We start from the raw sequence: 27,500 nt of genomic DNA, 5'->3' as shown, positions 1-27,500 counted from the left end.
AGAAGGCCCACTTGTCTCACCAAATGCTGTAGAGAAACCTGATGTTTTACTCATGTTATCCTTAGTTCGTTTTTGTTAGACCTTGCATTCTTAAGGTGGTCCCAACCCCACCTTATTGCTTTTCACCTCCGCATTTTGCTGTATCTTTTTGTTGGCCTTAGGACTCTGATCACTTTATCGCTACTAATCAGTGCTGAAGTGCACGTGCTTCTTCCCTAATCATGTGTATAATTGGAGTATACCTGACTGACAGATTTAATTTACTTGAAAGCCCCTTGTAAAGTGGTAGACCATATACCCAGGGACTGATTGTGCGGCCCAAATAAATAGCATTTCAAACCTGTCTCAAGCCTGCTACTGCAGTGCCTGTGCTGCAGTGTACTGCCACTTCGACTTGGCATTTAAAACTACTTGCCAAGCCTTAAACATCAATTTTATTACATATCAGTAACCCCTAAGGTAGGCCCTAGGTAGTCCTAGGGGCATCATGCTATGTAAGTAAAAGGTAAGACATGTACTGTGGTAGTTTGTATGTCCTAGTAGTATCAAACAGTCTATTACATTTTTCACTACTGTGAGGTCTGCCCCTCTCATAGGTTAGCATTGGGTATTCCCGTATACTTTTTGGGGGGTAATTCCATATCAGAGAGGAGAAGCTTTATTTATTTATTGATAAATCCTATCTAGTGGTGAGGTTGGATTTAATCTTACTATTGAATAAATGCCATTTTTAGAGAGTGAGCATTTCTCTGCACTTATTGCTCTATTTGCATTGAAACCTGTCTTCGATTGACGTCTGGATTAGGCTGCGAGACAGCTACATATGTGCATTCCCTGTAGACAGCCACAACACAGGTCACTCAACTGCAACTGCATTCATCTGCATTCTGATTAGCGTGGGGGAGAGCTCCGCTCCCCTTACCGCAAATATGTTCAAGAACGATAATTTATGTCAGTAAGTACAGTATACCTACATCTTATAATCATGTGTGTTTAAATAATTTGTTGTTAGATCGTTTAAATATTGAAAAGGATCTGTTTTTAATAGACAGTTTACAAAAACAACTGGTACATTTGGGAATTCTGTAAAGGAAAAACCCAACTGCCCTGACATTGCCAACCACAATGCTGTGACTCGGATTCGAACCGAGGTTGTTGCGGCCACAATGCAGAGTACTAACCATTATACGATCACGGCGAGCTACTTGGGCTCAATAATGTACAGTGACATGAAGAAATTATAATTCGGCATACTCAGGGCTACTCCTGTGATAGGCTGAATGTGTTCATTGCTTCCTCATTCCTTATACAAAGGCTTTATCTCCTCAGTGGTTGATAGGCTGAAACCGTTTCCTGGCCGCCTGCTTGTGAACTGGCAGGAGTCAAAGATCACACATACACTGGTGGGCCTGTGATGGGACACCAATGCAGAGAAACACACCTGGCACAGATATTCTATTCTGTTTATTAGACCTGCATCTCCCCTGTACCTCCTCAAGCCATCTGTATGTGAAGCAAGAAAGAGTTAAGGAACAGTCCATCTACTCTTTTATTGGGAGGATGCTGCCGTGAGCTCCTCCCAGCTAATCACACAAACAGCAGTAAAGCAAGATAACTACACAGTTAGGGGGGACTGCATGGTTAGGTTTTTGAGGAATTATTGAAACTGACCTCAGTGACCCATAATCAGAGCTGTGGCTAATGACTGCATGCCTAATTATGATAAAGCAAGCACCATGGCTCGTAGGGGCCCCACAACACACTTTTCTTAGCTCATTGAATTAAAGTATAAACTTCTGCCATGTGTGAGTGGTAAAGGCTTGTTCATTTTGTTGCTTTTCAAATTCACGTCTGACAACAAGACGAAGGAACATTGGGGCATCAGACGCTTTGGAAAGTAGCCACCAACCGCAGAGAAAGAGAGAAAGAGGGAAAAGGCAGTATGAGGTGTGGAGAAAACAGCAGCAGGTACAAGGAGCTCAAATGAGATTAATGGTGCCTAAATAGAGCACGTAAAGGAATAGTTACAAATCTAAGAAAAGGGAAAGAAAAGACTAGGAAAAAACACAGAAAGAGCTTGTAGATGAAATTCTTTTCCAGGAACAGCAGGTTAAGAGAAATTACACAGGGAGCAGTTAAGCTTGTAACACGGGGGAGAATAGAAAAGAAAATGCAGTTTTATGAAGTGTGTTTGCCTAATCCAGCTAGCACTTTTATTTTATTTCTCTATTTGCTTCTTTTATTGGTAAAGAAAGTTTCAAGTGCATGCACAGGTATGACCGAGAGAGCCAGGGTATAATAATTTGAAGCGTTTGCACCAGCGCTAATGAAGGACGAGAGTTATAGCAAAGATATGAAAGGGGGAGCGATAATAAATATGTGATATGGCAATAGTGACACCAAAATAAGCCACCTATTTATAAAACTGACATGGAAGAAATACTAAAGGTTAACTTCTGAAATTGTAGCCGATGTTAAAAAGATTCTCGCTGTCGGCAGGATTCGAACTTGCGCGGGGAGACCCCAATGGATTTCTTGTCCATCGCCTTAACCACTCGGCCACAACAACTGACTGTAAGGTGTTAAGGACTTAAACAACTGGTCACTTTCCCCACCCACATCGCAGGTCACACCCTCGACCCCATCTTCACCTCCAGCAATCATGTCTCCTTCAGCCACACCACGGCTCTCCTCTGGACTGACCACAGCTGCGTTCACTTTACCTACAACAAGCCCAAACCCAACAACCACCCCCTACCAACTCTGCAAAGAAACTGGAACAAACTCACCATCGACCAGATCTCCTCATCGCTTCTTCTAAACCCCCCAACTCACTCCTCAAACCCCGACCAAGCCGCCACCAACCTCACCCTATGGTTATCCAACAGCGCCGACATCCTAGCACCACTGAAAAAACGACAAAGCAAACTTGGCAGCAAGAAGGCCTCATGGTTCAACGATGATCTTAAGAAATCCAAGAAAATCTGCCGTTCCCTTGAGAAGGCCTGGAAAAAAGACCCAACCACCAGCACCAAGGACGCCTTCAAAAACGCCACCCGCATACACCACCAACTGATCCGAAAGGCCAAGAAAACCGCCTTCAAGGACCGACTAGATAACAACGCCCACAACAGCAAGGAACTTTTCAACATCGTCAAGGAATTTACCAATCCCTCGGCCAACTCTAACGACATCACCCCCTCTCAAGCCCTCTGCGACTCCCTAGCTTCATTCTTCCACAACAAAATTGCAGACATCCACAACAGCTTCGACAACCAACCCGGAGACCAACCCACCCAACCATCTGCTGGACCTTCACCCCCCTCGAACATCCTTAATGACTGGAACCCAATCTCCACTGAGGACACCATCCGCCTGATGAACTCCATCCACTCAGGATCCCCCACAGACCCTTGCCCTCACCACATCTTCAACAAAGCAGACTCCATCATAGCACCGCACCTCTGAGACGTCATCAACTGCTCCTTCAACTCTGCCACCTTCCCGGAAAGCTGGAAACACGCTGAACTCAGCGCCCTTCTGAAAAAACCCACAGCGGACCCCACTGAACTCAAAAATTACCGCCCCATCTCGCTCCTTCCATTCCCGGCCAAAGTCATCGAAAAAGCTGTCAACAACCAGCTCGCCGCCTTCCTCGAAGCCAACAAATCCCTCGACTCCTCACAGTCCGGCTTCCGAGCAAAACACAGCACTGAGACCGCCCTCATCGCAGCAACAGACGACATTCGAACTCTACTGGACAATGGAGACACAGTCGCCCTCATCCTCCTCGACCTCTCCGCAGCCTTCGACACAGTCTGCCATAGCACCCTTCTACAGCGCCTCAGAAACATCGTAATCCAAGGAAAAGCACTAGAATGGATCACCTCGTTCCTCACCGGAAGAACCCAGAGAGTCCGCCTTCCACCATTCAAGTCAGAGGCCACTGAAGTCATCTGCGGCGTACCACAAGGATCTTCACTCAGCCCCACCCTCTTCAACGTGTACATGAGCCCCCTCGCGGTCATCGCACGCCAACACAACCTCAACATCATCTCCTACGCGGATGACACTCAACTGATCCTATCACTCACCAATGACCCTAGCACCGCCAAAACTAACCTACACGAAGGAATGAAAGAAGTAGCCGAATGGATGAAACACAGCCGTCTGAAACTGAACTCAGATAAAACAGAAGTCCTCATCTTAGGTACCTCCCCCTCCGCATGGGACGACTCTTGGTGGCCAGAAGCCCTTGGAAAAGCACCCATCCCGACAGACCACGCACGGAACCTGGGCGTCATCCTGGATTCCTCACTATCAATGAACAGACAAGTCAACGCCGTCTCCTCATCCTGCTTCAACATTCTTCGCATGCTCAAAAAAACATTTCGTTGGATCCCCACCGAAACTAGGAAAACGGTCACCCACGCTCTGGTCACGAGCCGACTGGACTATGGAAACACCCTCTACGCCGGGACTACCGCTAAACTCCAGAAAAGACTCCAACGAATCCAAAACGCCTCAGCCAGGCTCATATTAGACATCCCACATAAAGAACATATCTCTGGTCACCTGAAAAACCTCCACTGGCTTCCCGTCAATAAGAGGATCACTTTCCGGCTCCTAATCCACGCACACAAAGCACTCTACGAAATCGGACCAGAATGCCTCAACACACGACTGTCCTTCTACACCCCCTCCCGCCAGCTACGATCATCCAACCAAGCCCTTGCCACTGTACCTCGCATCAACAAAACCACCATGGGAGGTAGATCCTTCTCCTACCTGGCAGCTAAAACCTGGAACTCACTTCCCACTTACCTTCGCCTTACCCAGAACCACCTAGCATTCAGAAAGCAACTTAAAACGTGGATTTTCGACAAGTAATTCCCCACCCCCCCCTCTAGCGCCTTGAGACCCTCTGGGTATGTAGTGCGCTATACAAATTCTCTGACTTGACTTGACTTGACTTGTGCACATAATCTGTATGCAAATTTTCAAGGTGTCCCACAGCAAATTCCTGATATTCTGCAATGCACTTTTTAAAAATAATGTTTTTTTCAGCAGGCACATTCTCTCCTAAAAACAAAAATTGGATGCGTATATCTCTAGTTTGGAATACCATAGGCTTGCATGCAAACTCTCATGGGTCACTCAAGTTTTTGGGACCCTATTGCACTCTGTTTTCGTGCTGCTTTTAGTATATGGCCCATATTACAGAAGTCTACCATCTTTGAGTATTTGAGGCTCCTTTGTAAGTGCTTTATATTTTTTCCTTGAAGAGCTATATAATAAAGGGATCCGGGAAGGATTGCATTTATGGAAGATAAAAGAAGGCCCACTTGTCTCACCAAATGCTGTAGAGAAACCTGATGTTTTACTCATGTTATCCTTAGTTCGTTTTTGTTAGACCTTGCATTCTTAAGGTGGTCCCAACCCCACCTTATTGCTTTTCACCTCCGCATTTTGCTGTATCTTTTTGTTGGCCTTAGGACTCTGATCACTTTATCGCTACTAATCAGTGCTGAAGTGCAAGTGCTTCTTCCCTAATCATGTGTATAATTGGAGTATACCTGACTGACAGATTTAATTTACTTGAAAGCCCCTTGTAAAGTGGTATACCATATACCCAGGGACTGATTGTGCCACCCAAAAAAATAGCATTTCAAACCTGTCTCAAGCCTGCTACTGCAGTGCCTGTGCTGCAGTGTACTGCCACTTCGACTTGGCATTTAAAACTACTTGCCAAGCCTTAAACTCCAATTTTATTACATATCAGTAACCCCTAAGGTAGGCCCTAGGTAGTCCTAGGGGCATCATGCTATGTAAGTAAAAGGTAAGGCATGTACTGTGGTAGTTTGTATGTCCTAGTAGTATCAAACAGTCTATTACATTTTTCACTACTGTGAGGTCTGCCCCTCTCATAGGTTAGCATTGGGTATTCCCTTATACTTTTTGGGGGGTAATTCCATATCAGAGAGGAGAAGCTTTATTTATTTATTGATAAATCCTATCTACTGGTGAGGTTGGATTTAATCTTACTATTGAATAAATGCCATTTTTAGAGAGTGAGCATTTCTCTGCACTTACTGCTCTATTTGCATTGAAACCTGTCTTCAATTGACGTCTGGATTAGGCTGCGAGACAGCTACATATGTGCATTCCCTGTAGACAGCCACAACACAGGTCACTCAACTGCAACTGCATTCATCTGCATTCTGATTGGCCTGGGGGAGAGCTCCGCTCCCCTTACCGCAAATATGTTCAAGAACGATAACTTACGTCAGTAAGTACAGTATACCTACATCTTATAATCATGTGTGTTTAAATAATTTGTCGTTAGATCGTTTAAATATTGAAAAGGATCTGTTTTTAATAGACATTTTACAAAAACAACTGGTACATTTGGGAATTCTGTAAAGGAAAAACCCAACTGCCGTGACATTGCCAACCACAAAGCCGTGACTCAGATTCGAACCGAGGTTGCTGCAGCCACAACGCAGAGTACTAACCACTATACGATCATGGCGAGCTACTTGGGCTCGATAACGTACAGTGACATGAAGAAATTATAATTCGGAACACTCAGGGCTACTCCTGTGATAGGCTGAATGTGTTCATTGCTTCCTCATTCCTTATACAAAGGCTTTATCTCCTCAGTGGTTGATAGGCTGAAACCGTTTCCTGGCCGCCTGCTTGTGAACTGGCAGGAGTCAAAGATCACACATACACTGGTGGGCCTGTGATGGGACACCAATGCAGAGAAACACACCCGGCGCAGATATTCTATTCTGTTTATTAGACCTGCATCTCCCCTGTACCTCCTCAAGCCATCTGTATGTGAAACAAGAAAGAATTAAGGAACGGTCCATCTACACTTTTATTGGGAGGATGCTGCCGTGAGCTCCTCCCAGCTAATCACACAAACAGCAGTAAAGCAAGATGACTACACAGTTAGGGGGGACTGCATGGTTAGGTTTTTGAGGAATTATTGAAACTGACCTCATTGACCCATAATCAGAGCTGTGGCTAATGACTGCATGCCTAATTATGATGAAGCAAGCACCATGGCTCGTAGGGGCCCCACAACACACTTTTCTTAGCTCATTGAATTAAAGTATAAACTTCTGCCATGTGTGAGTGGTAAAGGCTTGTTAATTTTGCTGCTTTTCAAATTCATGTCTGACAACAAGACGAAGGAACATTGGGGCATCAGACGCTTTGGAAAGTAGCCACCAACCGCAGAGAAAGAGAGAAAGAGGGAAAAGACAGTATGAGGTGTGGAGAAAACAGCAGCAGGTACAAGGAGCTCAAATGAGATTAATGGCGCCTCAGTAGAGCACGTAAAGGAACAGTTACAAATCTAAGAAAAGGGAAAGAAAAGACTAGGAAAAAACACAGAAAGAGCTTGTAGATGAAATTCTCTTCCAGGAACAGCAGGTTAGGAGAAATTACACAGGGAGCAGTTAAGCTTGTAACACGGGGGAGAATAGAAAAGAAAATGCAGTTTTATGAAGTGTGTTTGCCTAATCCAGCTAGCACTTTTATTTTATTTCTCTATTTGCTTCTTTTATTGGTAAAGTAAGTTTCAAGTGCATGCACAGGTATGACCGAGAGAGCCAGGGTATAATAATTTGAAGCGTTTGCACCAGCGCTAATGAAGGACGAGAGTTATAGCAAAGATATGAAAGGGGGAGCGATAATAAATATGTGATATGGCAATAGTGACACCAAAATAAGCCACCTATTTATAAAACTGACATGGAAGAAATACTAAAGGTTAACTTCTGAAATTGTAGCCGATGTTAAAAAGATTCTCGTTGTCGGCAGGATTCGAACCTGCGCGGGCAGACCCCAATGGATTTCTAGTCCATCGCCTTAACCACTCGGCCACAACAACTGACTGCAAGGTGTGTGCACATAATCTGTATGCAAGTTTTCAAGGTGTCCCACAGCAAATTCCTGATATTCTGCAATGCACTTTTAAAAAATAATGTTTTTTTCAGCAGGCACATTCTCTCCTAAAAACAAAAATTGCATGCGTCTATCTCTAGTTTGGAATACCATAGGCTTGCATGCATACTCTCAATTGGTCACTCAAGTTTTTTGGACCCTATTGCACTCTGTTTTCGTGCTGCTTTTAGTACATGGCCCATATTACAGAAGTCTACCATCTTTGAGTATTTGAGGCTCCTTTGTAAGTGCTTTATATTTATTCCTGGAAGAGCTATATAATAAAGGGGTCCAGGAAGGATGGCATTTATGGAAGATAAAAGAAGGCCCACTTGTCTCACCAAATGCTGTAGAGAAACCTGATGTTTTACTCATGTTATCCTTAGTTCGTTTTTGTTAGACCTTGCATTCTTAAGGTGGTCCCAACCCCACCTTATTGCTTTTCACCTCCGCATTTTGCTGTATCTTTTTGTTGGCCTTAGGACTCTGATCACTTTATCGCTACTAATCAGTGCTGAAGTGCACGTGCTTCTTCCCTAATCATGTGTATAATTGGAGTATACCTGACTGACAGATTTAATTTACTTGAAAGCCCCTTGTAAAGTGGTATACCATATACCCAGGGACTGATTGTGCCGCCCAAAGAAATAGCATTTCAAACCTGTCTCAAGCCTGCTACTGCAGTGCCTGTGCTGCAGTGTACTGCCACTACGACTTGGCATTTAAAACTACTTGCCAAGCCTTAAACTCCAATTTTATTACATATCAGTAACCCCTAAGGTTGGCCCTAGGTAGTCCTAGGGGCATCATGCTATGTAAGTAAAAGGTAAGACATGTACTGTGGTAGTTTGTATGTCCTAGTAGTATCAAACAGTCTATTACATTTTTCACTACTGTGAGGTCTGCCCCTCTCATAGGTTAGCATTGGGTATTCCCTTATACTTTTTGGGGGATAATTCCATATCAGAGAGGAGAAGCTTTATTTATTTATTGATAAATCCTATCTACTGGTGAGGTTGGATTTAATCTTACTATTGTATGAATGCCATTTTTAGAGAGTGAGCATTTCTCTGCACTTACTGCTCTATTTGCATTGAAACCTGTCTTCGATTGACGTCTGGATTGGGCTGCGGGACAGCTACATATGTGCATTCCCTGTAGACAGCCACAACACAGGTCACTCAACTGCAACTGCATTCATCTGCATTCTGATTGGCCTGGGGGAGAGCTCCGCTCCCCTTACCGCAAATATGTTCAAGAACGATAATTTATGTCAGTAAGTACAGTATACCTACATCTTATAATCATGTGTGTTTAAATAATTTGTCGTTAGATCGTTTAAATATTGAAAAGGATCTGTTTTTAATAGACATTTTACAAAAACAACTGGTACATTTGGGAATTCTGTAAAGGAAAAACCCAACTGCCGTGACATTGCCAACCACAATGCCGTGACTCGGATTCAAACCCAGGTTGCTGCGGCCACAACGCAGAGTACTAACCACTATACGATCACGGCGAGCTACTTGGGCTCAATAACGTACAGTGACATGAAGAAATTATAATTTGGAACACTCAGGGCTACTCCTGTGATAGGCTGAATGTGTTCATTGCTTCCTCATTCCTTATACAAAGGCTTTATCTCCTCAGTGGTTGATAGGCTGAAACCGTTTCCTGGCCGCCTGCTTGTGAACTGGCAGGAGTCAAAGATCACACATACACTGGTGGGCCTGTGATGGGACACCAATGCAGAGAAACAAACCTGGCGCAGATATTCTATTCTGTTTATTAGACCTGCATCTCCCCTGTACCTCCTCAAGCCATCTGTATGTGAAGCAAGAAAGAGTTAAGGAACGGTCCATCTACACTTTTATTGGGAGGATGCTGCCGTGAGCTCCTCCCAGCTAATCACACAAACAGCATTAAAGCAAGATAACTACACAGTTAGGGGGGACTGCATGGTTAGGTTTTTGAGGAATTATTGAAACTGACCTCAGTGACCCATAATCAGAGCTGTGGCTAATGACTGCATGCCTAATTATGATGAAGCAAGCACCATGGCTCGTAGGGGCCCCACAACACACTTTTCTTAGCTCATTGAATTAAAGTATAAACTTCTGCCATGTGTGAGTGGTAAAGGCTTGTTAATTTTGTTGCTTTTCAAATTCACGTCTGACAACAAGACGAAGGAACATTGGGGCATCAGACGCTTTGGAAAGTAGCCACCAACCGCAGAGAAAGAGAGAAAGAGGGAAAAGACAGTATGAGGTGTGGAGAAAACAGCAGCAGGTACAAGGAGCTCAAATGAGATTAATGGCGCCTCAGTAGAGCACGTAAAGGAACAGTTACAAATCTAAGAAAAGGGAAAGAAAAGACTAGGAAAAAACACAGAAAGAGCTTGTAGATGAAATTCTCTTTCAGGAACAGCAGGTTAGGAGAAATTACACAGGGAGCAGTTAAGCTTGTAACACGGGGGAGAATAGAAAAGAAAATGCAGTTTTATGAAGTGTGTTTGCCTAATCCAGCTAGCACTTTTATTTTATTTCTCTATTTGCTTCTTTTATTGGTAAAGTAAGTTTCAAGTGCATGCACAGGTATGACCGAGAGAGCCAGGGTATAATAATTTGAAGCGTTTGCACCAGCACTAATGAAGGACGAGAGTTATAGCAAAGATATGAAAGGGGGAGCGATAATAAATATGTGATATGGCAATAGTGACACCAAAATAAGCCACCTATTTATAAAACTGACATGGAAGAAATACTAAAGGTTAACTTCTGAAATTGTAGCCGATGTTAAAAAGATTCTCGTTGTCGGCAGGATTCGAACCTGCGCGGGGAGACCCCAATGGATTTCTAGTCCATCGCCTTAACCACTCGGCCACAACAACTGACTGTAAGGTGTGTGCACATAATCTGTATGCAAGTTTTCGAAGTGTCCCACAGCAAATTCCTGATATTCTGCAATGCACTTTTAAAAAATAATGTTTTTTTCAGCAGGCACATTCTCTCCTAAAAACAAAAATTGCATGCGTATATCTCTAGTTTGGAATACCATAGGCTTGCATGCATACTCTCATGGGTCACTCAAGTTTTTTGGACCCTATTGCACTCTGTTTTCGTGCTGCTTTTAGTATATGGCCCATATTACAGAAGTCTACCATCTTTGAGTATTTGAGGCTCCTTTGTAAGTGCTTTATATTTTTTCCTGGAAGAGCTATATAATAAAGGGGTCCGGGAAAGATTGCATTTATGGAAGATAAAAGAAGGCCCACTTGTCTCACCAAATGCTGTAGAGAAACCTGATGTTTTACTCATGTTATCCTTAGTTCGTTTTTGTTAGACCTTGCATTCTTAAGGTGGTCCCAACCCCACCTTATTGCTTTTCACCTCCGCATTTTGCTGTATCTTTTTGTTGGCCTTACGACTCTGATCACTTTATCGCTACTAATCAGTGCTGAAGTGCACGTGCTTCTTCCCTAATCATGTGTATAATTGGAGTATACCTGACTGACAGATTTAATTTACTTGAAAGCCCCTTGTAAAGTGGTATACCATATACCCAGGGACTGATTGTGCCGCCCAAAGAAATAGCATTTCAAACCTGTCTCAAGCCTGCTACTGCAGTGCCTGTGCTGCAGTGTACTGCCACTTCGACTTGGCATTTAAAACTACTTGCCAAGCCTTAAACTCCAATTTTATTACATATCAGTAACCCCTAAGGTAGGCCCTAGGTAGTCCTAGGGGCATCATGCTATGTAAGTAAAAGGTAAGACATGTACTGTGGTAGTTTGTATGTCCTAGTAGTATCAAACAGTCTATTACATTTTTCACTACTGTGAGGTCTGCCCCTCTCATAGGTTAGCATTGGGTATTCCCTTATACTTTTTGGGGGGTAATTCCATATCAGAGAGGAGAAGCTTTATTTATTTATTGATAAATCCTATCTACTGGTGAGGTTGGATTTAATCTTACTATTGTATAAATGCCATTTTTAGAGAGTGAGCATTTCTCTGCACTTACTGCTCTATTTGCATGAAAACCTGTCTTCAATTGAAGTCTGGCTTGGGCTGCGAGACAGCTACATATGTGCATTCCCTGTAGACAGCCACAACACAGGTCACTTAACTGCAACTGCATTCATCTGCATTCTGATTGGCCTGGGGGAGAGCTCCGCTCCCCTTACCGCAAATATGTTCAAGAACGATAATTTATGTCAGTAAGGACAGTATACCTACATCTTATAATCATGTGTGTTTAAATAATTTGTTGTTAGATCGTTTAAATATTGAAAAGGATCTGTTTTTAATAGACATTTTACAAAAACAACTGGTACATTTGGGAATTCTGTAAAGGAAAAAACCAACTGCCGTGACATTGCCAACCACAATGCCGTGACTCGGATTCGAACCGAGGATGCTGCGGCCACAACGCAGAGTACTAACCACTATACGATCACGGCGAGCTACTTGGGCTCAATAACGTACAGTGACATGAAGAAATTATAATTCGGAACACTCAGGGCTACTCCTGTGATAGGCTGAATGTGTTCATTGCTTCCTCATTCCTTATACAAAGGCTTTATCTCCTCAGTGGTTGATAGGCTGAAACTGTTTCCTGGCCGCCTGCTTGTGAACTGGCAGGAGTCAAAGATCACACATACACTGGTGGGCCTGTGATGGGACACCAATGCAGAGAAACACACCTGGCGCAGATATTCTATTCTGTTTATTAGACCTGCATCTCCCCTGTCCCTCCTCAAGCCATCTGTATGTGAAGCAAGAAAGAGTTAAGGAACGGTCCATCTACACTTTTATTGGGAGGATGCTGCCGTGAGCTCCTCCCAGCTAATCACACAAACAGCAGTAAAGCAAGATAACTACACAGTTAGGGGGGACTGCATGGTTAGGTTTTTGAGGAATTATTGAAACTGACCTCAGTGACCCATAATCAGAGCTGTGGCTAATGACTGCATGCCTAATTATGATGAAGCAAGCACCATAGCTCGTAGGGGCCCCACAACACACTTTTCTTAGCTCATTGAATTAAAGTATAAACTTCTGCCATGTGTGAGTGGTAAAGGCTTGTTAATTTTGTTGCTTTTCAAATTCACGTCTGACAACAAGACGAAGGAACATTGGGGCATCAGACGCTTTGGAAAGTAGCCACCAACCGCAGAGAAAGAGAGAAAGAGGGAAAAGACAGTATGAGGTGTGGAGAAAACAGCAGCAGGTACAAGGAGCTCAAATGAGATTAATGGCGCCTAAATAGAGCACGTAAAGGAACAGTTACAAATCTAAGAAAAGGGAAAGAAAAGACTAGGAAAAAACACAGAAAGAGCTTGTAGATGAAATTCTCTTCCAGGAACAGCAGGTTAAGAGAAATTACACAGGGAGCAGTTAAGCTTGTAACACGGGGGAGAATAGAAAAGAAAATGCAGTTTTATGAAGTGTGTTTGCCTAATCCAGCTAGCACTTTTATTTTATTTCTCTATTTGCTTCTTTTATTGGTAAAGTAAGTTTCAAGTGCATGCACAGGTATGACCGAGAGAGCCAGGGTATAATAATTTGAAGCGTTTGCACCAGCGCTAATGAAGGACGAGAGTTATAGCAAAGATATGAAAGGGGGAGCGATAATAAATATGTGATATGGCAATAGTGACACCAAAATAAGCCACCTATTTATAAAACTGACATGGAAGAAATACTAAAGGTTAACTTCTGAAATTGTAGCCGATGTTAAAAAGATTCTCGTTGTCGGCAGGATTCAAACCTGCGCAGGGAGACCCCAATGGATTTCTAGTCCATCGCCTTAACCACTCGGCCACAACAACTGACTGCAAGGTGTGTGCACATAATCTGTATGCAAGTTTTCAAGGTGTCCCACAGCAAATTCCTGATATTCTGCAATGCACTTTTTAAAAATAAGGTTTTTTTCAGCAGGCACATTCTCTCCTAAAAACAAAAATTGCATGCATATATCTCTAGTTTGGAATACCATAGGCTTGCATGCATACTCTCATGGGTCACTCAAGTTTTTTGGACCCTATTGTACTCTGTTTTCGTGCTGCTTTTAGTATATGTCCCATATTAAAGAAGTCTACCATCTTTGAGTATTTGAGGCTCCTTTGTAAGTGCTTTATATTTTTTCCTTGAAGAGCTATATAATAAAGGGGTCCGGGAAGGATTGCATTTATGGAAGATAAAAGAAGGCCCACTTGTTTCACCAAATGCTGTAGAGAAACCTGATGTTTTACTCATGTTATCCTTAGTTCGTTTTTGTTAGACCTTGCATTCTTAAGGTGGTCCCAACCCCACCTTATTGCTTTTCACCTCCGCATTTTGCTGTATCTTTTTGTTGGCCTTAGGACTCTGATCACTTTATCGCTACTAATCAGTGCTGAAGTGCACGTGCTTCTTCCCTAATCATGTGTATAATTGGAGTATACCTGACTGACAGATTTAATTTACTTGAAAGCCCCTTGTAAAGTGGTATACCATATACCCAGGGACTGATTGTGCCGCCCAAAGAAATAGCATTTCAAACCTGTCTCAAGCCTGCTACTGCAGTGCCTGTGCTGCAGTGTACTGCCACTTCGACTTGGCATTTAAAACTACTTGCCAAGCCTTAAACTCCAATTTTATTACATATCAGTAACCCCTAAGGTAGGCCCTAGGTAGTCCTAGGGGCATCATGCTATGTAAGTAAAAGGTAAGACATGTACTGTGGTAGTTTGTATGTCCTAGTAGTATCAAACAGTCTATTACATTTTTCACTACTGTGAGGTCTGCCCCTCTCATTGGTTAGCATTGGGTATTCCCTTATACTTTTTGGGGGGTAATTCCATATCAGAGAGGAGAAGCTTTATTTATTTATTGATAAATCCTATCTACTGGTGAGGTTGGATTTAATCTTACTATTGTATAAATGCCATTTTTAGAGAGTGAGCATTTCTCTGCACTTACTGCTCTATTTGCATTGAAACCTGTCTTCGATTGACGTCTGGATTGGGCTGCGAGACAGCTACATATGTGCATTCCCTGTAGACAGCCACAACACAGGTCACTCAACTGCAACTGCATTCATCTGCATTCTGATTGGCCTGGGGGAGAGCTCCGCTCCCCTTACCGCAAATATGTTCAAGAACGATAATTTATGTCAGTAAGGACAGTATACCTACATCTTATAATCATGTGTGTTTAAATAATTTGTTGTTAGATCGTTTAAATATTGAAAAGGATCTGTTTTTAATAGACATTTTACAAAAACAACTGGTACATTTGGGAATTCTGTAAAGGAAAAACCCAACTGCCGTGACATTGCCAACCACAATGCCGTGACTCGGATTCGAACCGAGGTTGCTGCGGCCACAACGCAGAGTACTAACCACTATACGATCACGGCGAGCTACTTGGGCTCAATAACGTACAGTGACATGAAGAAATTATAATTCGGAACACTCAGGGCTACTCCTGTGATAGGCTGAATGTGTTCATTGCTTCCTCATTCCTTATACAAAGGCTTTATCTCCTCAGTGGTTGATAGGCTGAAACCGTTTCCTGGCCGCCTGCTTGTGAACTGGCAGGAGTCAAAGATCACACATACACTGGTGGGCCTGTGATGGGACACCAATGCAGAGAAACACACCTGGCGCAGATATTCTATTCTGTTTATTAGACCTGCATCTCCCCTGTACCTCCTCAAGCCATCTGTATGTGAAGCAAGAAAGAGTTAAGGAACGGTCCATCTACACTTTTATTGGGAGGATGCTGCCGTGAGCTCCTCCCAGCTAATCACACAAACAGCAGTAAAGCAAGATAACTACACAGTTAGGGGGGACTGCATGGTTAGGTTTTTGAGGAATTATTGAAACTGACCTCAGTGACCCATAATCAGAGCTGTGGCTAATGACTGCATGCCTAATTATGATGAAGCAAGTACCATAGCTCGTAGGGGCCCCACAACACACTTTTCTTAGCTCATTGAATTAAAGTATAAACTTCTGCCATGTGTGAGTGGTAAAGGCTTGTTAATTTTGTTGCTTTTCAAATTCGCGTCTGACAACAAGACGAAGGAACATTGGGGCATCAGACGCTTTGGAAAGTAGCCACCAACCGCAGAGAAAGAGAGAAAGAGGGAAAAGACAGTATGAGGTGTGGAGAAAACAGCAGCAGGTACAAGGAGCTCAAATGAGATTAATGGCGCCTAAATAGAGCACGTAAAGGAACAGTTACAAATCTAAGAAAAGGGAAAGAAAAGACTAGGAAAAAACACAGAAAGAGCTTGTAGATGAAATTCTCTTCCAGGAACAGCAGGTTAAGAGAAATTACACAGGGAGCAGTTAAGCTTGTAACACGGGGGAGAATAGAAAAGAAAATGCAGTTTTATGAAGTGTGTTTGCCTAATCCAGCTAGCACTTTTATTTTATTTCTCTATTTGCTTCTTTTATTGGTAAAGTAAGTTTCAAGTGCATGCACAGGTATGACCGAGAGAGCCAGGGTATAATAATTTGAAGCGTTTGCACCAGCGCTAATGAAGGACGAGAGTTATAGCAAAGATATGAAAGGGGGAGCGATAATAAATATGTGATATGGCAATAGTGACACCAAAATAAGCCACCTATTTATAAAACTGACATGGAAGAAATACTAAAGGTTAACTTCTGAAATTGTAGCCGATGTTAAAAAGATTCTCGTTGTCGGCAGGATTCGAACCTGCGCGGGGAGACCCCAATGGATTTCTAGTCCATCGCCTTAACCACTCGGCCACAACAACTGACTGCAAGGTGTGTGCACATAATCTGTATGCAAGTTTTCAAGGTGTCCCACAGCAAATTCCTGATATTCTGCAATGCACTTTTTAAAAATAAGGTTTTTTTCAGCAGGCACATTCTCTCCTAAAAACAAAAATTGCATGCGTGTATCTCTAGTTTGGAATACCATAGGCTTGCATGCATACTCTCATGGGTCACTAAAGTTTTTTGGACCCTATTGCACTCTGTTTTCGTGCTGCTTTTAGTATATGTCCCATATTAAAGAAGTCTACCATCTTTGAGTATTTGAGGCTCCTTTGTAAGTGCTTTATATTTTTTCCTTGAAGAGCTATATAATAAAGGGGTCCGGGAAGGATTGCATTTATGGAAGATAAAAGAAGGCCCACTTGTCTCACCAAATGCTGTAGAGAAACCTGATGTTTTACTCATGTTATCCTTAGTTCGTTTTTGTTAGATCTTGCATTCTTAAGGTGGTCCCAACCCCACCTTATTGCTTTTCACCTCCGCATTTTGCTGTATCTTTTTGTTGGCCTTAGGACTCTGATCACTTTATCGCTACTAATCAGTGCTGAAGTGCACGTGCTTCTTCCCTAATCATGTGTATAATTGGAGTATACCTGACTGACAGATTTAATTTACTTGAAAGCCCCTAGTAAAGTGGTATACCATATACCCAGGGACTGATTGTGCCGCCCAAAGAAATAGCATTTCAAACCTGTCTCAAGCCTGCTACTGCAGTGCCTGTGCTGCAGTGTACTGCCACTTCGACTTGGCATTTAAAACTACTTGCCAAGCCTTAAACTCCAATTTTATTACATATCAGTAACCCCTAAGGTAGGCCCTAGGTAGTCCTAGGGGCATCATGCTATGTAAGTAAAAGGTAAGACATGTACTGTGGTAGTTTGTATGTCCTAGTAGTATCAAACAGTCTATTACATTTTTCACTACTGTGAGGTCTGCCCCTCTCATAGGTTAGCATTGGGTATTCCCTTATACTTTTTGGGGGGTAATTCCATATCAGAGAGGAGAAGCTTTATTTATTTATTGATAAATCCTATCTACTGGTGAGGTTGGATTTAATCTTACTATTGTATAAATGCCATTTTTAGAGAGTGAGCATTTCTCTGCACTTACTGCTCTATTTGCATTGAAACCTGTCTTCGATTGACGTCTGGATTGGGCTGCGAGACAGCTACATATGTGCATTCCCTGTAGACAGCCACAACACAGGTCACTCAACTGCAACTGCATTCATCTGCATTCTGATTGGCCTGGGGGAGAGCTCCGCTCCCCTTACCGCAAATATGTTCAAGAACGATAATTTATGTCAGTAAGTACAGTATACCTACATCTTATAATCATGTGTGTTTAAATAATTTGTTGTTAGATCGTTTAAATATTGAAAAGGATCTGTTTTTAATAGACATTTTACAAAAACAACCAATCAATCAATCAATCAGATACACTTATAAAGCGCGCTACATACCCGTAGGGTCTCAAGGCGCTGGGGGGGGGGGGTGCCGCTACTGCTCGAACAGCCAGGTTTTCAGCTTCTTCCTGAAGGAGAGGTGGTCTTGGGTCAGGCGCAGGTCGGACGGGAGGGAGTTCCAGGTCTTGGCGGCCAGGTAGGAGAAGGACCTTCCTCCTGTAGTCGCTCTTCGGATGCGGGGGACGGCGGCGAGGGCGTGGTTGGCTGATCGGAGGTGGCGTTTGGGAGCGTAGAAGTTGACTCGGCTGTTGAGGTAGTTTGGGCCTTGGTCGTGTAGGGCTTTGTGTGCGTGGGTGAGGAGGCGGAAGGTGATTCTTTTGTTGACGGGGAGCCAGTGAAGGTCTCTCAGATGTCCGGAGATGTGGCTGGAACGTGGAATGTCGAGGATGAGTCTGGCTGAGGCGTTTTGGATCCGCTGGAGTCTCTTCTGGAGCTTGACGGTGGTCCCGGCGTAGAGGGCGTTGCCGTAGTCCAGTCGGCTGGTGACGAGGGCCTGGGTGACGGTCTTCCTGGTCTCTGTGGGGATCCACCAGAAGATCTTCCGTAGCATGCGTAGGATGTTGAAGCACGCCGAGGAGACGCTGTTGACTTGCCTGGTCATGGAGAGGGAGGAGTCCAGGGTGAAGCCCAGGTTTCGTGCATGGTCTGTCGGTCTGGGTGCGGTGCCCAGGGCGGGAGGCCACCAGGAGTCGTCCCAGGCGGAGGGTGAGGAGCCCAGGATGAGGACCTCCGTCTTGTCCGAGTTCAGTTTCAGGCGGCTGGTCGTCATCCACTCGGCTACCTCTTTCATCCCTTCGTGCAGGTTGGCTCTGGCGGCGGCGGGGTTGTTGGTCAGGGAGAGGATCAGCTGGGTGTCGTCGGCGTAGGAGATTATGCTGAGGTGGTGTTTGCGTACGATGGCCGCGAGGGGGCTCATGTAGACGTTGAAGAGGGTGGGGCTCAGGGATGATCCTTGGGGGACGCCGCAGATGACTTTGGAGGCCTCTGACTTGTACGGTGGTAGGCGGACTCTCTGTGTTCTTCCGTCCAGGAAGGAGATGATCCATTCCAGCGCCTTGTCCTGGATTCCGATGTTGCTGAGGCGCCGTACTAGGGTGCGGTGGCAGACCGTGTCGAATGCCGCGGAGAGGTCTAGGAGGATGAGGGCCGCTGTTTCTCCATTGTCCATCAGGGCTCGGATGTCATCGGTGGCGGCGATGAGGGCGGTCTCGGTGCTGTGTTTGGCTCGGAAGCCGGACTGTGAGGGGTCGAGGGATCCGTTCGTCTCGAGGAAGGCGGCCATCTGCTTGTTGACGGTCTTCTCGATGACTTTGGCTGGAAACGGGAGAAGCGAGATGGGGCGGTAATTCTTGAGGTCGGTGGGGTCCGCTGTTGGTTTCTTGAGTAGAGCGCTGAGTTTGGCGTGTTTCCAGCTTTCAGGGAAGATGGCGGTGTCGAAGGAGGTGTTGATGATGTCTCGCAGGTGGGGTGCGATGACAGCGTCGGCCTTGTTGAAGACGTGGTGAGGGCAGGGGTCGGTCGGTGATCCGGAGTGGATGGAGTTCATCGTGCGGATGGTCTCTTCGGTGCTGATCGGGGTCCAGGCGTGGAGGGTGGTGGTGGGGGGGGTGGCTGGTCGGTCGTGGTGTGCGTTGGTTGGTTGTTGAAACTGCTGTGTATGTCCGTGATCTTGTTGTGGAAGTATGAGGCGAGGGAGTTGCAGAGGTCTTGCGATGGGGTGATGTTGTTGTTTCCTGCGCTGGGGTTGGAAAGCTCTTTCACGATGTTGAAGAGTTCCTTGCAGTTGTGTGCGTTGTTGTCCAACCGGTCCTTGAATGCAGTTTTCTTGGCGGCGCGGATCAGCTGGTGGTGTTTCCGGGTGGCAAGTTTGTAGGAGGTTCTGTTGTCCGGTGTCGGTTCCCTTTTCCAGACTTTCTCGAGGGCTCGGCAGTTCTTCTTGGAGCTTTTGAGTTCGTCGGTGAACCATGGGGCCTTCTTGCTGCCGGGTCTGCTGGGCGGGGTCCTCAGCGGGGCGAGTTCGTCCGCGCAGTTGCTGATCCACTTCGTGAGGTTGTCGGCGGCCTGGCTGGGGTTCGCTGAGCTGGCAGGAGGGTGTTGGCTCAGGGAGGTGGCGAGCTGGTCTGCTGTGATCTTGTTCCAGCTTCTGCGGGCGGTCTGTTGCTGGTGTTGGTGGGTCGTCGTTCTCTTGAAGGTGAAGTGGACGCAGCTGTGGTCCGTCCATTGAAGCTCTGTGGCGTGGCTGAAGTCGATGTCTGTGCTGGATGAGAAGACGGCGTCGAGTGTGTGTACGGCGAGGTGGGTGGGGGTGGACACCAGTTGCTTGAGTCCCAGGTTGGCGAGGTTGTCGAGCAGGGTGCTGGTGTTGCGGTCGTTGTTGTTCTCCAGATGGACGTTGAGGTCCCCCAGGAGGATGTAGTCAGCGGAGGGGAGGGCGTGCGGGCTGACGAAGTCGGCGATGTCCTCGCTGAATTGCGTGCGTGGTCCCGGGGGTCGGTAGATCAGGGTGCCTCTGAGGGTGGTGTTCGGGTTGGTGTGGATCTGGAAATGCAGGTGTTCGGCGCTGGTCAGGGTGTTGTCGGTGCTGGTCGTGAGACGGATGGTGTTCCTGTGGATGATGGCGATGCCTCCTCCCATCTGGTTGGCGTTTCGGTCCCTCCGGACGATCTTGTAGCCCTCTGGGATAGCGATGGCGATGTCGGGAGCTGAAGAGGCGTTCATCCAGGTCTCCGTGAGGAAGGCAACGTCAGGGGCTGTGGCGTCTAGGAGGTTCCAGAGTTCGATGGCGTGTCTGTGGACGGAGCGGGTGTTGAGCAGGATGCACTTGAGGTGGGAGCTGTTGGTGTTCGACTTGGCGGGTGCTGGTGCGGGGCTGGTCCGGATGCAGGAGAATTTGCAGGCGTGGCAGCTGAAAGGTCCGTGGGTACGTCTTGGAGTGGCTTGGTGGCATTCTGGGAGTCGGCCGGTGTTGAGAGCGATGAGGGTGGCGGCTGAGTACGTCAGGCGGGTAGGTCGAGGTCTTCGTGGACCAGGGGTCCTGGCGCTGGTCGCGATCCGGTCGCGGACGGGCGCAGACGGGCTTACCTTTGGCGCGCCTTCGGCGCACAATCGGCGCGCCCGCTGCGCGTGACCGCTGCGCGTTCGCACGGTCGCCATTTAAGGCGAAGTGCGCGGGTGGGCGGAGCAGCTGGGAGGCGGGAGCGGGGAGGGTTACAGAAGGCAAAAAAGGGGCGGGGACAAGCGGCGGTGGCGGAAAGGGAGGGCGGGGGGCAGCGAGGTAGGCGGACAACAAGGAAGGAGAGCCAAACACGGGGAAAATGCAAAAACAGTGGAACAGGCACAAAGAAACGAAAAAACAGGGGAAAAAAGACAGTTAAACCTTAACAAGCACAAAAAACCGTCAAAACAACTGGCAAAAGCACTCGCAGCGGCGGCGACAACTGGTACATTTGGGAATTCTGTAAAAGAAAAACCCAACTGCCGTGACATTGCCAACCACAATGCCGTGACTCGGATTCGAACCGAGGTTGCTGCGGCCACAACGCAGCGTACTAACCACTATACGATCACGGCGAGCTACTTGGGCTCAATAACGTACAGTGACATGAAGAAATTATAATTCGGAACACTCAGGGCTACTCCTGTGATAGGCTGAATGTGTTCATTGCTTCCTCATTCCTTATACAAAGGCTTTATCTCCTCAGTGGTTGATAGGCTGAAACCGTTTCCTGGCCGCCTGCTTGTGAACTGGCAGGAGTCAAAGATCACACATACACTGGTGGGCCTGTGATGGGACACCAATGCAGAGAAACACACCTGGCGCAGATATTCTATTCTGTTTATTAGACCTGCATCTCCCCTGTACCTCCTCAAGCCATCTGTATGTGAAGCAAGAAAGAGTTAAGGAACGGTCCATCTACACTTTTATTGGGAGGATGCTGCCGTGAGCTCCTCCCAGCTAATCACACAAACAGCAGTAAAGCAAGATAACTACACAGTTAGGGGGGACTGCATGGTTAGGTTTTTGAGGAATTATTGAAACTGACCTCAGTGACCCATAATCAGAGCTGTGGCTAATGACTGCATGCCTAATTATGATGAAGCAAGCACCATGGCTCGTAGGGGCCCCACAACACACTTTTCTTAGCTCATTGAATTAAAGTATAAACTTCTGCCATGTGTGAGTGGTTCAGGCTTGTTAATTTTGTTGCTTTTCAAATTCACGTCTGACAACAAGACGAAGGAACATTGGGGCATCAGACGCTTTGGAAAGTAGCCACCAACCGCAGAGAAAGAGAGAAAGAGGGAAAAGGCAGTATGAGGTGTGGAGAAAACAGCAGCAGGTACAAGGAGCTCAAATGAGATTAATGGCGCCTAAATAGAGCACGTAAAGGAACAGTTACAAATCTAAGAAAAGGGAAAGAAAAGACTAGGAAAAACCACAGAAAGAGCTTGTAGATGAAATTCTCTTCCAGGAACAGCAGGTTAAGAGAAATTACACAGGGAGCAGTTAAGCTTGTAACACGGGGGAGAATAGAAAAGAAACTGCAGTTTCATGAAGTGTGTTTGCCTAATCCAGCTAGCACTTTTATTTTATTTCTCTATTTGCTTCTTTTATTGGTAAAGTAAGTTTCAAGTGCATGCACAGGTATGACCGAGAGAGCCAGGGTATAATAATTTGAAGCGTTTGCACCAGCGCTAATGAAGGACGAGAGTTATAGCAAAGATATGAAAGGGGGAGCGATAATAAATATGTGATATGGCAATAGTGACACCAAAATAAGCCACCTATTTATAAAACTGACATGGAAGAAAAACTAAAGGTTAACTTCTGAAATTGTAGCCGATGTTAAAAAGATTCTGATTGTAGGCAGGATTCGAACCTGCGCGGGGACACCCCAATGGATTTCTAGTCCATCGCCTTAACCACTCGGCCACAACAACTGACTGCAAGGTGTGTGCACATAATCTGTATGCAAGTTTTCAAGGTGTCCCACAGCAAATTCCTGATATTCTGCAATGCACTTTTTAAAAATAATGTTTTTTTCAGCAGGCACATTCTCTCCTAAAAACAAAAATTGCATGCGTATATCTCTAGTTTGGAATACCATAGGCTTGCATGCATACTCTCATGGGTCACTCAAGTTTTTTGGACCCTATTGCACTCTGTTTTCGTGCTGCTTTTAGTACATGTCCCATATTAAAGAAGTCTACCATCTTTGAGTATTTGAGGCTCCTTTGTAAGTGCTTTATATTTTTTCCTTGAAGAGCTATATAATAAAGGGGTCCGGGAAGGATTGCATTTATGGAAGATAAAAGAAGGCCCACTTGTCTCACCAAATGCTGTAGAGAAACCTGATGTTTTACTCATGTTATCCTTAGTTCGTTTTTGTTAGACCTTGCATTCTTAAGGTGGTCCCAACCCCACCTTATTGCTTTTCACCTCCGCATTTTGCTGTATCTTTTTGTTGGCCTTAGGACTCTGATCACTTTATCGCTACTAATCAGTGCTGAAGTGCACATGCTTCTTCCCTAATCATGTGTATAATTGGAGTATACCTGACTGACAGATTTAATTTACTTGAAAGCCCCTTGTAAAGTGGTATACCATATACCCAGGGACTGATTGTGCCGCCCAAAGAAATAGCATTTCAAACCCGTCTCAAGCCTGCTACTGCAGTGCCTGTGCTGCAGTGTACTGCCACTTCGACTTGGCATTTAAAACTACTTGCCAAGCCTTAAACTCCAATTTTATTACATATCAGTAACCCCTAAGGTAGGCCCTAGGTAGTCCTAGGGGCATCATGCTATGTAAGTAAAAGGTAAGACATGTACTGTGGTAGTTTGTATGTCCTAGTAGTATCAAACAGTCTATTACATTTTTCACTACTGTGAGGTCTGCCCCTCTCATAGGTTAGCATTGGGTATTCCCTTATACTTTTTGGGGGGTAATTCCATATCAGAGAGGAGAAGCTTTATTTATTCATTGATAAATCCTATCTACTGGTGAGGTTGGATTTAATCTTACTATTGTATAAATGCCATTTTTAGAGAGTGAGCATTTCTCTGCACTTACTGCTCTATTTGCATTGAAACCTGTCTTCGATTGACGTCTGGATTGGGCTGCGAGACAGCTACATATGTGCATTCCCTGTAGACAGCCACAACACAGGTCACTCAACTGCAACTGCATTCATCTGCATTCTGATTGGCCTGGGGGAGAGCTCCGCTCCCCTTACCGCAAATATGTTCAAGAACGATAATTTATGTCAGTAAGGACAGTATACCTACATCTTATAATCATGTGTGTTTAAATAATTTGTTGTTAGATCGTTTAAATATTGAAAAGGATCTGTTTTTAATAGACATTTTACAAAAACAACTGGTACATTTGGGAATTCTGTAAAGGAAAAACCCAACTGCCGTGACATTGCCAACCACAATGCCGTGAGCTCCTCCCAGCTAATCACACAAACAGCAGTAAAGAAAGATAACTACACAGTTAGGGGGGACTGCATGGTTAGGTTTTTGAGGAATTATTGAAACTGACCTCAGTGACCCATAATCAGAGCTGTGGCTAATGACTGCATGCCTAATTATGATGAAGCAAGCACCATAGCTCGTAGGGGCCCCACAACACACTTTTCTTAGCTCATTGAATTAAAGTATAAACTTCTGCCATGTGTGAGTGGTAAAGGCTTGTTAATTTTGTTGCTTTTCAAATTCACGTCTGACAACAAGACGAAGGAACATTGGGGCATCAGACGCTTTGGAAAGTAGCCACCAACCGCAGAGAAAGAGAGAAAGAGGGAAAAGACAGTATGAGGTGTGGAGAAAACAGCAGCAGGTACAAGGAGCTCAAATGAGATTAATGGCGCCTAAGTAGAGCACGTAAAGGAAAAGTTACAAATCTAAGAAAAGGGAAAGAAAAGACTAGGAAAAAACACAGAAAGAGCTTGTAGATGAAATTCTCTTCCAGGAACAGCAGGTTAAGAGAAATTACACAGGGAGCAGTTAAGCTTGTAACACGGGGAAGAATAGAAAAGAAAATGCAGTTTTATGAAGTGTGTTTGCCTAATCCAGCTGGCACTTTTATTTTATTTCTCTATTTGCTTCTTTTATTGGTAAAGTAAGTTTCAAGTGCATGCACAGGTATGACCGAGAGAGCCAGGGTATAATAATTTGAAGCGTTTGCACCAGCGCTAATGAAGGACGAGAGTTATAGCAAAGATATGAAAGGGGGAGCGATAATAAATATGTGATATGGCAATAGTGACACCAAAATAAGCCACCTATTTATAAAACTGACATGGAAGAAATACTAAAGGTTAACTTCTGAAATTGTAGCCGATGTTAAAAAGATTCTCGTTGTCGGCAGGATTCGAACCTGCGCGGGGAGACCCCAATGGATTTCTAGTCCATCGCCTTAACCACTCGGCCACAACAACTGACTGCAAGGTGTGTGCACATAATCTGTATGCAAGTTTTCAAGGTGTCCCACAGCAAATTCCTGATATTCTGCAATGCACTTTTTAAAAATAAGGTTTTTTTCAGCAGGCACATTCTCTCCTAAATACAAAAATTGCATGCGTATATCTCTAGTTTGGAATACCATAGGCTTGCATGCATACTCTCATGGGTCACTCAAGTTTTTTGGACCCTATTGCACTCTGTTTTCGTGCTGCTTTTAGTATATGTCCCGTATTAAAGAAGTCTACCATCTTTGAGTATTTGAGGCTCCTTTGTAAGTGCTTTATATTTTTTCCTTGAAGAGCTATATAATAAAGGGGTCCGGGAAGGATTGCATTTATGGAAGATAAAAGAAGGCCCACTTGTTTCACCAAATGCTGTAGAGAAACCTGATGTTTTACTCATGTTATCCTTAGTTCGTTTTTGTTAGACCTTGCATTCTTAAGGTGGTCCCAACCCCACCTTATTGCTTTTCACCTCCGCATTTTGCTGTATCTTTTTGTTGGCCTTAGGACTCTGATCACTTTATCGCTACTAATCAGTGCTGAAGTGCACATGCTTCTTCCCTAATCATGTGTATAATTGGAGTATACCTGACTGACAGATTTAATTTACTTGAAAGCCCCTTGTAAAGTGGTATACCATATACCCAGGGACTGATTGTGCCGCCCAAAGAAATAGCATTTCAAACCTGTCTCAAGCCTGCTACTGCAGTGCCTGTGCTGCAGTGTACTGCCACTTTGACTTGGCATTTAAAACTACTTGCCAAGCCTTAAACTCCAATTTTATTACATATCAGTAACATCTAAGGTAGGCCCTAGGTAGTCCTAGGGGCATCATGCTATGTAAGTAAAAGGTAAGACATGTACTGTGGTAGTTTGTATGTTCTAGTAGTATCAAACAGTCTATTACATTTTTCACTACTGTGAGGTCTGCCCCTCTCATAGGTTAGCATTGGGTATTCCCTTATACTTTTTGGGGGGTAATTCCATATCGGAGAGGAGAAGCTTTATTTATTTATTGATAAATCCTATCTACTGGTGAGGTTGGATTTAATCTTACTATTGTATAAATGCCATTTTTAGAGAGTGAGCATTTCTCTGCACTTACTGCTCTATTTGCATTGAAACCTGTCTTCGATTGACGTCTGGATTGGGCTGCGAGACAGCTACATATGTGCATTCCCTGTAGACAGCCACAACACAGGTCACTCAACTGCAACTGCATTCATCTGCATTCTGATTGGCCTGGGGGAGAGCTCCGCTCCCCTTACCGCAAATATGTTCAAGAACGATAATTTATGTCAGTAAGTACAGTATACCTACATCTTATAATCATGTGTGTTTAAATAATTTGTTGTTAGATCGTTTAAATATTGAAAAGGATCTGTTTTTAATAGACATTTTACAAAAACAACTGGTACATTTGGGAATTCTGTAAAGGAAAAACCCAACTGCCGTGACATTGCCAACCACAATGCCGTGACTCGGATTCGAACCGAGGTTGCTGCGGCCACAACGCAGAGTACTAACCACTATACGATCACGGCGAGCTACTTGGGCTCCATAACGTACACTGACATGAAGAAATTATAATTCGGAACACTCAGGGCTACTCCTGTAAAGGAAAAACCCAACTGCCGTGACATTGCCAACCACAATGCCGTGAGCTCCTCCCAGCTAATCACACAAACAGCAGTAAAGAAAGATAACTACACAGTTAGGGGGGACTGCATGGTTAGGTTTTTGAGGAATTATTGAAACTGACCTCAGTGACCCATAATCAGAGCTGTGGCTAATGACTGCATGCCTAATTA

General features: G+C 44.7%; 8 non-coding genes across 8 annotated transcripts; all 8 read right to left on the bottom strand.

Annotated features, from left to right (window-relative positions):
- Positions 1–7,821: 7,821 nt before the first annotated feature.
- Positions 7,822–7,903, bottom strand: TRNAS-AGA (transfer RNA serine (anticodon AGA)). Its single transcript has one exon. It is a non-coding gene; the product is annotated as a tRNA-Ser (tRNA).
- Positions 7,904–10,764: 2,861 nt separating this feature from the next.
- Positions 10,765–10,846, bottom strand: TRNAS-AGA (transfer RNA serine (anticodon AGA)). Its single transcript has one exon. It is a non-coding gene; the product is annotated as a tRNA-Ser (tRNA).
- A 1,499-nt stretch (positions 10,847–12,345) lies between these two features.
- Positions 12,346–12,417, bottom strand: TRNAH-GUG (transfer RNA histidin (anticodon GUG)). The gene has a single exon. It is a non-coding gene; the product is annotated as a tRNA-His (tRNA).
- Positions 12,418–15,287: 2,870 nt separating this feature from the next.
- TRNAH-GUG (transfer RNA histidin (anticodon GUG)) lies at positions 15,288–15,359 on the bottom strand. The gene has a single exon. It is a non-coding gene; the product is annotated as a tRNA-His (tRNA).
- A 1,289-nt stretch (positions 15,360–16,648) lies between these two features.
- Positions 16,649–16,730, bottom strand: TRNAS-AGA (transfer RNA serine (anticodon AGA)). The gene has a single exon. It is a non-coding gene; the product is annotated as a tRNA-Ser (tRNA).
- Positions 16,731–21,715: 4,985 nt separating this feature from the next.
- On the bottom strand, positions 21,716–21,787 carry TRNAH-GUG (transfer RNA histidin (anticodon GUG)). Its single transcript has one exon. It is a non-coding gene; the product is annotated as a tRNA-His (tRNA).
- Positions 21,788–25,580: 3,793 nt separating this feature from the next.
- On the bottom strand, positions 25,581–25,662 carry TRNAS-AGA (transfer RNA serine (anticodon AGA)). The gene has a single exon. It is a non-coding gene; the product is annotated as a tRNA-Ser (tRNA).
- Positions 25,663–27,161: 1,499 nt separating this feature from the next.
- On the bottom strand, positions 27,162–27,233 carry TRNAH-GUG (transfer RNA histidin (anticodon GUG)). Its single transcript has one exon. It is a non-coding gene; the product is annotated as a tRNA-His (tRNA).
- Positions 27,234–27,500: the final 267 nt, after the last annotated feature.

The sequence above is a fragment of the Lissotriton vulgaris genome, unplaced genomic scaffold (genome assembly GCF_964263255.1).
Source record: "Lissotriton vulgaris unplaced genomic scaffold, aLisVul1.2 SCAFFOLD_301, whole genome shotgun sequence".
NCBI lineage: Eukaryota > Metazoa > Chordata > Amphibia > Caudata > Salamandridae > Lissotriton > Lissotriton vulgaris.
Note: the sequence above shows the minus strand (reverse complement) of the source record. Positions and strands in the feature narration are given on the sequence as shown.